This window comes from Zingiber officinale, chromosome 8B, assembly GCF_018446385.1.
Source record: "Zingiber officinale cultivar Zhangliang chromosome 8B, Zo_v1.1, whole genome shotgun sequence".
Taxonomy (NCBI): Eukaryota; Viridiplantae; Streptophyta; class Magnoliopsida; order Zingiberales; family Zingiberaceae; genus Zingiber; species Zingiber officinale.
Window position 1 is genome coordinate 13,737,306 of NC_056001.1, and position 12,149 is coordinate 13,749,454.

The window sequence follows — 12,149 nt, forward strand, 5'->3', positions numbered from 1 at the left end:
TATTAATGGCTAGTAGTCACCCATGATTTACATCCTCTGTGTTGACCTAGGGACGGATTGATGGGGCGTGTTGGAGGCAAGCAAATCGTCATTTGCCACATAAATGAGCGCAACAAATGTGTTTGTATCATTTACATATGATGCGACGATGGAGGGAGGCCTACCTGGCACGGGATCAACTGTCAGGATGAAGGTCAAAGTCAAGATAGTCAACGTCCGGGTGTCAAAGGGTCGAATAGAGGACAATTGCAATGGTCGATCGGGCGGTCAAGCCCCGACCGACAGGAGACGGGTTCGAACAGACCCCCATTCCGGCTCAAGATGATACGCAAGACAGCCGACGCTCAACACGGAGCAGCAGGACACCGAGGGAGACTGCATAGTTGGTCTGAACGGGAGAAGATATGTTACTACACGGTCACCGCATAGAAGAACCATGGAGGCTGACAGAGCGGAGGAGTCCCGGCTGAGCGGCTACCCCGCTTGGCCAAGCAACGGGACCTAGCCATGGACGGAGCGAAGTCCCGGTCGAGCGACTATCCTGCTCGCCCAAGCAACGGAACTATTATAGTATCTCTCGACATCCTTTTAGGAGATAATGCCGCTGACATGAGGCATGGTCGAAACTTTGATGCTATTTTGTGAAACTAAGCATTATTGTTCAACGGAGCTTTGATGTTATTGTGTGGACATTTAACATTATTGCTTGGCAAACCTTTATGTCATCGCTCTGAGACTCAGCATTATTACTTGGCGGCACTTTGATATTGTTTTATGAATTAAGTAACATTGGCGTACATAGCTTTGATGATATTGTTCGATGGACCTTTATGTCGTTGCTCTGTGAGGTTGAGTGTTATTACTCGGCAGGGTTTTGACATTGTTTTATGGAATTAAATAACATTATCCTACAAAGCTTTGATGATATTGGTTGGTTAAAACTCTATCATTATTAGTATGTAGAATTTATTAATATTGTCCTACATGACTTTAATGATATTGCTCAGCGGAACTTTCTTAATATTGCCAATTAAAACCCCATCATTATTGCTTTGTAGAACTTAGTAATATTGCCCTATGAGATTTTGATGATACCTCGATAATATTTATTCAACTCAAAAAGGAGGAACTCAACTATATTGCTCGAGAGAATATGTTATATTTCTCGGGATAAATTCGGCTATCATTGGATGCCTCTCCTACTAAAGAGAAAAGTTGAATGAAATTTGATTAAGTGTATGTTCAGCCATAATATTCTTTGAAGAAAAGAAATTGGCTGCCATCACTAATGAATGAATCTGGCAGAGGAAAAAAAAATCAATTCTACATGATATTTCTTAGATTATTTGCTCGCATGACTTAGCGTAGACAGTAGACAGTAGACGTATGATATTTCTAGTATAACAATCAGAGATCAAATCTCGCAGGAACTCACAACTTGAAATTTATCCCATCATGCTCTTCCCGTCATGGATCCAACTTTTTGTTTTTCTTTTTCTTTTTCTTAGATTATTAGGCACTGCACTGGCAGTTCAATATCTGATCTATTAAGACTTCTGAAGACAGAAGAACAGACTGTATGACGAGAAAATCAGAGAAAACTCTCACCTAGCATCAATGTCAAAGTTGCTGCAGAATGCGGTCGATGCACCTACATACCATTTTCCACAAACACCTGCATCAGAACCAATGCCGGTAATGAGATGAGCACGAAAGAGTAGGTAAATTAGATTGATCAAGTAATTCATTGGAAGGAAGATCAAGATTCCTGTTCTATATATCTCCATGCATAAGAGTAGATCAAATCTTCTCTTCTTTTCTTCCCTTTTTCACTTTTAAAAAGAAAACGAAGATTTGATTGAGAATGATACAAAAGAGCCACGTTGATTTCATCCAAAGTAATTCACCTAAGGAAAATACATTAATTTTCCTATTTAATCTTCATATATACATTAGGATAGACCAAACCTCCCTTTTTTCTATTTTTATTTTCAATAAACTTTTGCAAATCTTCATATTAAAAGACATCTGTATATATCTTGTAACTAGAATAATTTAAAATAATACAAATATCTGTTTCTCTCGTAACCTATTTGACAAGATCAAGAAAAACATTTGCACTTCAGCATAAAAACATCGTCTTCCTTTACCAAGTAACTTAAAGTTCAGATTGAACCCGATCACAAGTATGATGAGTTCAACCAGACAGTTTTAACATGCAGCGTCTGAACTTGGCAAGGAGGAATCCAAGTTCTTCACAAGATTTGCCTACTTAGTTTATCGATTGAGCGCAGTAGAAGCACAGGCAGCTCCATACAAACATGATGTCAAGCCTTTCTTCAATTAAATCAACTCCAAAGCCCCAAACCAGTCCTTTTTCGTATAGTGAGGGAAAGAAGTATGCTCTGCTCTTGGCCTGCAAGGACTTAGACTATGTCCTTAAAAAGTATAATGGCTACTTCGACGTGTTTGTCGAAGCTAAATCCTGAGGTTGTGGTTCCTGTTGCGAACACTGGATGCCATGCGTAAGAGAATGCTGAGAACCCGCTTGGGGCACCAAGTAATGGAGGGGCTTGGCTGATTGATTAGATGCTATATATAAATGAGAAACCAAGTTTCATCTCTTTGGTTTCCCTCCACTTTCTTTCTCTTAAATCATTTTTCAAAATAATTATTCAGTTTTAAATCTTTGCAGCAGGGGGGGATACATTTGCCATTCCACTTGCATCAACAGAAAAAAAAACAAAACATGAATTATTCGCAGTCAACAAAGAGATGAAACTCGACTGCAGATTTTGCATCTGAGAAAATAGTCGTTTTTATCTCTATTTTAATAGTCGTTGATCATGAAGCAAGGGGGGAAAACACTTGCTCAAATTATTACACCTCCAAATGCAGCAGTATGATTGAACAAATGATCATACAAAAGATTTGTATAGTTTTTTACTCTTAATTTCCAGGCAGCAAAGAAGAGCTTTGTCTTCTACCTGCAACTAAGAAGACTCTCTTAGGATTTACACATTCCACACCTCTTGACCATTTATTGTGATTTAACTCTACAGGTTGAGACTGAAAACTGCAGACAGAAATATTGGCCGAACAAAGAATGAAAATGAGATGGTCAAAAACCAGCAAATAAATAAATAAAAATAAGGCAAGATGCAAGAAACGAGAGCAAGGGACAAAAGTTGAGCACCAACATTCCACAACTTTCAAAAGGGAGGTAATAAATAGAACAGAGGGAACAAGCAAGTTGACTCCTTGTCCCATTTCCTTGTTATCTACTTCTCCCCTTGTCACTCACACCAATGTTAATGTAGGAGATTAGCAGGAGATAAATTAAACTAGCTACAAGATCTTCCACAGAAATTCAACACTGGAAATCAAAACCAAAACAATGAGAAGAGAAGAAGAAGAGTGATTGAGCCTATTAAGCCAATATCATACATTGCACACACACACACGCGCACACAAATTTAAGGCACCTCAAGCTGTCAGTTGCTCTGTATCTTCCTCTTCTTCTTCTTCTTCTTCTTCTTCATCTGCAACTACAGCTTCCATCTTCTCTTTTTCTGTGGTGTGTGAGCGGTGAAGAAGGCTAAGGAGAAAAGAAGAGTAGGATGGTATTGCTATTTGGTGAAGCAGAGGGAAAAAAAAGGAAGCTAGAAGAAAGATAATCCAGACTGTGGGCAGTGGTGTATTTATTTCTTGCTGTGCTCTTTTACTCATCTACACCAACTCCTCTCTGTGTTTGTGTTGTTGTGCAGTGCAGGGTTTTACTGCCACTCAACTCCCCAAATGGGCAATGAAGGAGACAGTTCTTGAGGGCCAAGTGCTTGTGCACCACGCTCATAGCTGAGCGGAATTACCTGCAGGTCCTTGTTGGGGCTAGACAACTGTATCCCAAGGCAATGCGAATTCAACAAGTTGGTTTGTGATGGAAAGCAACGTATCCTCCTCTCCCGGGTTTTACGTATCCAATACACCAATCTGCTCAATCAACCCTCCTTTTCTGCCGCCAAGGCCACCAACACACAACTCACAGGCACACAAAAGAACAAGCGCATAAACAAAACATATATAGCACTCTATATATATGTGTGTATTTTTAAAAAATTTAGCATCAAAAGAATTTGAAACCTGATTATAAAAAAGCTCTGAGTGCTCTTTGAATCTATTAAAATTCATCATCCATGTGGCCAAAATAAAAAACTAAAAACAAAAGAAAAAGATCAGCTGCTTAGTTAACCTAACGCATGTAACTAAATAGAGCTTTAGAGCCATCTATATTTTAAAACACGACTAAATAACTAAAAGATTAAAATGATAATATCTACCAAACTTACCAAACCGTTGTATATAAAATCTATAGAGCTGCCGCACGGGATATATAAATGAATCCTAATTAATCCTTTCCTTAATTCATTTCTTAGAAGAAGATGGAATTAATTCGACAGGTAGGGTTTTGTTTGTATTACACTGTTAGGGTTTAAGAGGCTACCCATGACTTATGACTAGGTACAGAAACAATTCAAATGCTATAGGATGCAAACAGCTGACACATTTAATTAAAATAGTATTCCAGGCAAATTAAATGGCTGCGATGAATTGGAAAATGACTTGAGCTGCAGAGGCAGCAGGCTGCAGTGTCCCCCATGTGTCACAAACCAACAACAGCCACACTATTATTATTATTATCTCTATCTCTATCTAATGGACCACCATTAATTATTGCTACTATATATTACTGTTACTAACCACCATTAATTTACTATACATGGTGCAAGATCAGTGCTTCGCACGTGTATTTTTTTTTGTTTGATAATGAAAAATTATAATGCAAGTCAAAATTAAGCCTAGAAGATACATCGAACTCTGTTAGAATGAATATTTTCTATTTCATTCAGATGTCTTCTCTGCTCATTTTGTTCACGAGGCCCAGCCCATGGAAATCAAACTTGTGATGTTATAGATTCGGCCCAGAGCGAGAGGAGTGTACAAGACTTGTTGGAAGAACCGTCGAAGGAATTGAAGAGGTCAAAACTCCATGCAAATCTCCTTCATTTAAGCTCCGTTCAAAGAGTTGTTGTATATTGAAGTCCAACTGCTGCAATTTAATTACGAACATGTGCCTCATTCATGGCGAATAAATATCTGGTATATACGTAAATCATTACTGTCTCTTTGCAAGCTGTAAATTAGGTGTTCTAACATAAAGGCAAGTTGTCGGGGGTTTTTTTTTTTTTTTTATTTCTCTCCATTGTATTGACTATCCAAATCCAAGTAATGGGCAGTATAATATAATATACTCTGAATAAGGATTAGTCGGAGTCAAAAGGTCTACTTATTTAACTTGAGGGCTACCACTCCAAAAAGACTGAGACATTTAATGTCTCTTTGCATGAAAAGCAGAGACATTATGTAGGGTAACACTGTTGCAACAGTACACCTATTTGCCTAATTATAATTAAACCTCAATCAATTTTTTTAAAATTTTTTTTTATAGTTCTTAATATGTTATATAATCCGTATAAAAATTTACTATTCTCTACCTAATAAAAAAAATCCATATAACTTTTTTTTTATAGATTCTACATTAGAAATTACATATATTTATTTATTATTTTTTATTGAATATCTCTATATAAATTTTATTTAATATTTTAATTAATTATGATCTTTAATTTAATTTATTTATAAATTATAATTAATAAATCAATTAATTTATGATTTTTAATTTGATTAAATTTATAATTTCATTTAAAATGCAATTAATTTATATTTTTTAAACTTATCTCAAAAATATTTATTTTTAAAAGAAAAAAATACTTTAACAGATGCCTCTTTATAAAAAATAAATTATTTTAATATCATACTTGATCTTAACCAAAAGTTGAGAAAAGTAATATGGGTAGTGTTGCTAATTCTCTGCTCGTAGTCTTATTAATTATAAGATGTGAGATTAAAATAACTCTAAATTTCTGATTGATTAGTGAGAAAAATTCTTAATAATATGTTACAACTAAGTCTCGAACTCTAGATTCCTAATTGATTAGAAAAATTCCCAATAATATGTCAAATCTCAAACTCTAGATAATTGATTAATGAGAAAATTTTTTAATCATATACTTAAGCCTTGAACACTAGATTGATACGTTTGTGAAAATTGCTAAATATACCTTGAAATTATTTTTGGTGTAAAAAGAAAAAAAAGACATTAATAATTTCATTTTGGGTTTTACTAAAATTAGTTAGTAAAGGTGTAGATTCTTAATAAAATAGTAAGATTTTTTTTATATCACTAATAATTCTTTTTTTATATAAATATAAATTTTCAATAAAATTATTAGCAAATTATTATTTTAAAAATAAAGCTAAAAATAGTACAAATGATTATAATTAATTTAAAATTCATAAGTTAATTAAATATTAAATAATAATTTTAATTAAATTTAAAATCACAAGTTAATTAATATATTAATTAAAAATTATAAATAAATTAAATTAAAGATCATAATTAATTAAAATATTAAATGAAAATTATATAGAGATACTAAATAAATAATAATAAATCAAAATATATGATTTGTAGTATAGAGGCGGTAAAAAAAATTGTATGAAAATTTTTTAATTGGGTAGAAAATAGTAAAATTTTATATTATTGATGTGACATTAAAAATCATAAAAAAAAACCTCATATAGAGGTTTACTCATTGAAGATACCTCAATGATGTAACATTGGAACATATTAGAGAAGTATCATGCTAGATGAAACACTTTATATTCATGTTTTAATTGATATACATTAATAAAGATGACAGGTATTAAATGGAATACTTTATATTCATTTTTTGACTGACAGATCGATATGGCCATTGAAATTTACCGAAGAGAGAATGTGTAGTTGTAGTGATGCAAGTTTGTATATAAGATCCAAGGAGACATGATATCATTTCGATGGACCAATTATTAATTACTATGAGAGAGAAGAAGAGCAATCTTATTAAGCCTAATGCATAATTTGAAATTAAGCAATCAGAACACAAACAAGAGGAAACAGCTTGCATTCATAAAAAAATTATGCATTCATATTTTTTTATGAATGCATAATAAACCTTAGATCTGAAGAGATCTGGAGTTAATTGCAATCTTATTTTATTCCATAAGGTGGGTGCTTACTCCTAAGATCACGTCGTTAATTAATACAATATATTTAATTGTATTTAATATCTATATTTTGAAGCAAATATTTAAATTGAACACCCAGTGTTAAAAAAACATATCCTATTTATACCAATCGATTATTGTAGTGTATAACAGTCTATTGGTATATATTTTTTTAAATAAATAATTCTTTTTTAAAGACCAATTTATGAAATCTGACTTACAGAGTTTGGAACGATAATCTGGAAATTAAGGAGACAAAAAGCTAGACATTTGACTACTGCGTTGACTAGAAGTAGATCATGTGCCGATCTGCAATCATAGGAAATGTCAGTACTGAGTCAGAGAAGGGGTCCTAGCGTTGGCTCTCCGTCAGTCACCAATAAAAAGAAGAAGACATAACAGTAGTAGTGCAAGTGAAAACAGTAGAAAAAATATGTACCTGCGTCAATGTATAGATTCTCCTTTATATAATACCTTGGTGGGTGACATGTACACTTTTTGAGGCATGGACACGTTCTTCTATTGGTCGTGGATGCGTTCTCCAATTGATCATGGACACGTTCTCCAATTGATCGTGGACATGTTCTTCGATTTGTTCGTCATATGATCCGCCTGTTGCCTACGCCACATGTCGACGACACCATCTCCCAAAAGTATATCTAAATACACGTCAGCGTTTCCGCCTATCAACTGAGTGGGATAGCCACTCGATCGAGTACTCCTATACTCGGCCGAGTGTTCCTCTGTTAGGTTAAGTATTCCTCTGCTCGGCTGCTCTTCCCTGTGACGACGAGTCTAGATAGTATGTTCTTGCCCGACCGGTATAGCGATCCAATCATCTACACGAGCCTTCGCCGGGCTCATCCTATTGTCAGTCGGGCAACTCATGCCCGATCGGCCCTTAATGTAGGGCTCCGCTCGGCTATACCTTTTAGTGGGCCCTGTTGGTCCTCTGGCATTGCCCCCGTTGATTTTGACCTCCACGTCAGCTGCAATATTCTTCCTTTGACCCGCACTTGGTGGGCCTCTTTATCACTGCATCACAAGTCTTCCTCTCAAATCTAGTCAAAGGAGGCAGCAAGTCCGACTGACTGGACAAGTAGCGTATCAGGTGACCTCCTCCGATCGGACACTATCCATGGCTTGGTAGCTGGTCAGAAGGCCGACCGACCATTCCTTTATTGGGGATGTGTAGCTGCCGCTCGGATGATTCCTCATAAGTTTGGTGTTGGATCGGTCATTCGACTATACCATCACTACAAGAAAAAAGCTAAACAACAACGCTTTTTTGGCGTTGTCGTATGTACTTAAAAAGTGATGTTGTAGATGGTGTTGTAGAAAGTCATATCAAAGACAACGCTTTAAAAGCGTTGTGGTTGGTCACAAAGACAACGCTTTTTAAGCGTTGTCTTTTCGTTCTTAAAAAGCGTTGTTATAGATGCTGTTGTAAAAATGCACATATCAAAGACAACGCTTTAAAAGCGTTGTGGTTGGTCACAAAGGCAACGCTTTTTAAGCGTTGTCTATTCGTTCTTAAAAAGCGTTGTTAAAGATGCTGTTGTAAAAATGCACATATCAAAGACAACGCTTTAAAAGCGTTGTGGTTGGTCTCAAAGACATTGTTTTTTAAGCGTTGTCTTTTATTACTTAAAACGTTGTCTTTTTTATAAAAAATAGTATTTTCTTAATTAAATAGCAAAATTATAAAAATACTCAAAATTTACATATAATTGAATATCCACAACCACAATCATTTTTATAATAAGACTATTTAACAAATAAATAAAACTTTATATTATACAAACAAAATGTATACATATTGATCCACAAATTAAATTTGTATCATACAAGTTATCCTTAACTTCATGACAATAATTTTTCAAACACACAAGTTTTACAAAACCTCATCATTGACTAACCGCTGTTGTTGGTGTCCATCGCATGGAATTGCTTCTTTAAGTCCAACAATCTCTTCTTCTGAAATGCTTTCAGCTATCACTCTTAGAGCCATCTTCTTCAACTTGTCATCAACACACCTGGGGTTGTAGGCAATCAAGAAATTTTGTATGAAAACTTTCATACATGTAAATCTCGTACTAAATAATATGTCAATGTTATATATACATGTAATTCATACCGTAAGTGTGTTTATATCGTAACTGACAAGTTTTCTTTAGGGCCAACTTCTACTCAAGCTCTTTAAACACTGCATCAAAATAAAAAAATTGGCATTAGTTCTGTGCTAAATGAAAATCATATTTAGAGGAAAAAGCGGGAGTGCTGTAGATGGATATATTAACCAAGCATATTAATGTTTGACCTGTCTTTACAAGTTCTAAGCATATATATTAACCAAGCATATAACCTAAGAGGAATAAGTTACAAAATGCTACTTGATGTTTGACCTGTCTTTATTGGATTTTGCGGCCTCGGTCTTCTTGTAGCCAGGCACAATGTAATACTTGATGTTGACTCTACCTTTGCAGTTGTTTCGGCTTGAGGAGTGGCAAAGAATGGTGGAGTAGAGGATGGATTTCGGTATTCATCCGTGCCATCGAGGAAATGACTCAGTGGGTGACTAGCATGTTGACCAGGGCATGCTTGGAGAAGATGACTTGTTTCTAAGCTTTTTAGATCAAAGATACGAAGTGCATTGTTATAAAACTAGATGCACGAACACTTGCTTATACGGTTCTTGAAATAAAATACATTCATCATCACTAGCCCAAGCTCAATAAGGAAAATTCACGGTAAATGTGCATAGTATACCTCAGATACTGCAGATGATAGGGAAGGCCAGAAGACAATTTGACGCAAATATTGAGATTGCCCAAGCCAATCCATGGTACTAATCCTGACAGCTCCTCCAAATCGCACTGACTTGATTGTGTCCACCCATCCTTGTTCATCAGCTTGGAACCTTTGAAATGAAAGTTGCATTGGGTACATGGAAAAAACAACAAAAGGGAGGATAAATGATAGCCACCAACCTAATTGTTCACAAATATCTGTATAAGTTATTAAGGGTGTTCATAGAAGTTGATCCTTTAGCCGTGTCTGTTAGATGGTCAAATCTAGGCGCCAACTCAAAAATGTTGGCGTCCAAGTGTTAGTGTTCAACTACTTCTGATTTTCTTCATCTTTGAATTGTTAAATACATAGGGTATTTATAGGAATACTCAAGATGTATCTAAATAAATACATGAACCAATATTAAATGACATACATTCATCATCCGAAGAGTCATTCATGAATCCTCCAATATTCATGCTCCAGATGACCATACATTAGATTATAAGTCCAATTAATTTGATTGCAAGGTTGTAAACAGTCCTTGAGGGCTATTGATAGTGATTCCAGTACGTACTGGAAAATAATGGAACAAACCTATGAAACAGCTATCAAGGGATTCACTTCAACTTTCCTAAACCAAAGAAGAAACAGATGGATTACAAAAGAAAACAATTTGCACCATCAAACTGAAACTTATAATAAGCCTTAATAAATTAATGAAAAAAGAATTGTTTAGAAGTTCACTGAGAAACATATGAAAATACAACAAATGCAACTGCAAAAAAAAAAAATAAAAAACTAGTATCCAATTAACTTTTTTTTATACTTTCAGATCAAAAGGTCAAATTTATATACTTTGGTTCATGTTCAAGCAAGAGGATAACAATCTCATCGACAGTTAGTATTTCCTTTTAATATAGAACACTAAAAAGAAGGAATATCAATGATGAAACAAACCTGAAAATGCGAGCTACTGAGGCAGCGAGCAATCTGCTTGAACAAGGTAATCATGCAGCGTTGGAACTCATCGTGAGCATCAAAGACCAAATATTACCAAATATTAAGATCATCGACAAACCAAATAATACCTTATTTTTAACAGCTATCTAGAGGATCGGCTTTTGACTTGAAGCTGGTTCAAAGAAGACAAATCAAATATACAAATACTAAGATGAAAGCATAATGAAGTAGTTAACTTTTTCTACTTTACCTGATTATAAGATCTACAGCTTCTTGCTCAATATTTTGCTGCACGAGTAATTATTAGAAAAACAAACCCAATAGTGGAACAAAAGCTAGATAAAGAAATTAGATAATTTACACTGACAGAACTTTACAGAATAACATATAATACAGTGCTTTGTACTTGCATATTAATCCAGAAAACATCCTTTCACCTAAGTGACAATTTTTCCAAAACATCATCATTCACAAAACATCATCATTCACTAAAAATTTTCACAAGTTTTTAAACTTCAGTGACAACTTTTCTTTGGGGTCAACTGCTCAAGGTCGATCTGGTAACTATGCACCGCATCAAAAAATTGGCATGAACTGTGCTCCCACCAACAAAAACCACCATTCCATGAACTTAAATCTAAATAGAATTATGGCAACTATCATCCCATACCTATTCATAAATATGATCTTGTATGCACTCCGCCAACTCGGACCGAACCTCATCAATTTGTTCACGAGAGTACCCTATTTTTGTGAACTGTGAGCATATACAATTTATGTTAATGGAAAAATAATCAACACTGATCACTTTGCAATTTTAAATAGTTTATGTCAAATAATTTGAGATAAGCTAAATAATGTTACTATTGATTGCAGTGAATCTCTCTCAATAGTCTCAACTTCTTCAATAATTTCTCTCATAAATCGCATCACAAAAAAACCACATTGTTTCGCATCCGGTTGTTGAGGAGCCTATATATAGTAATTAGAGTCAAATTGTTAATGAAAATTATACACATTACAATATATGTTAAACAAAAGTACACATACCTTAACTACTTCCCACTTAACATTTTTCCTACCTTTCCTTCCCTTGGTTGAATTAAACAATTTTAAGGCCCTTCATACGTTAAGAATATTTGTTAAATAAGATTTTTATTATAATAAATATTTACTAAAAGAAATCTGAACTCACATTTCCATTACGTATTTTGAATCATCATCGCGAA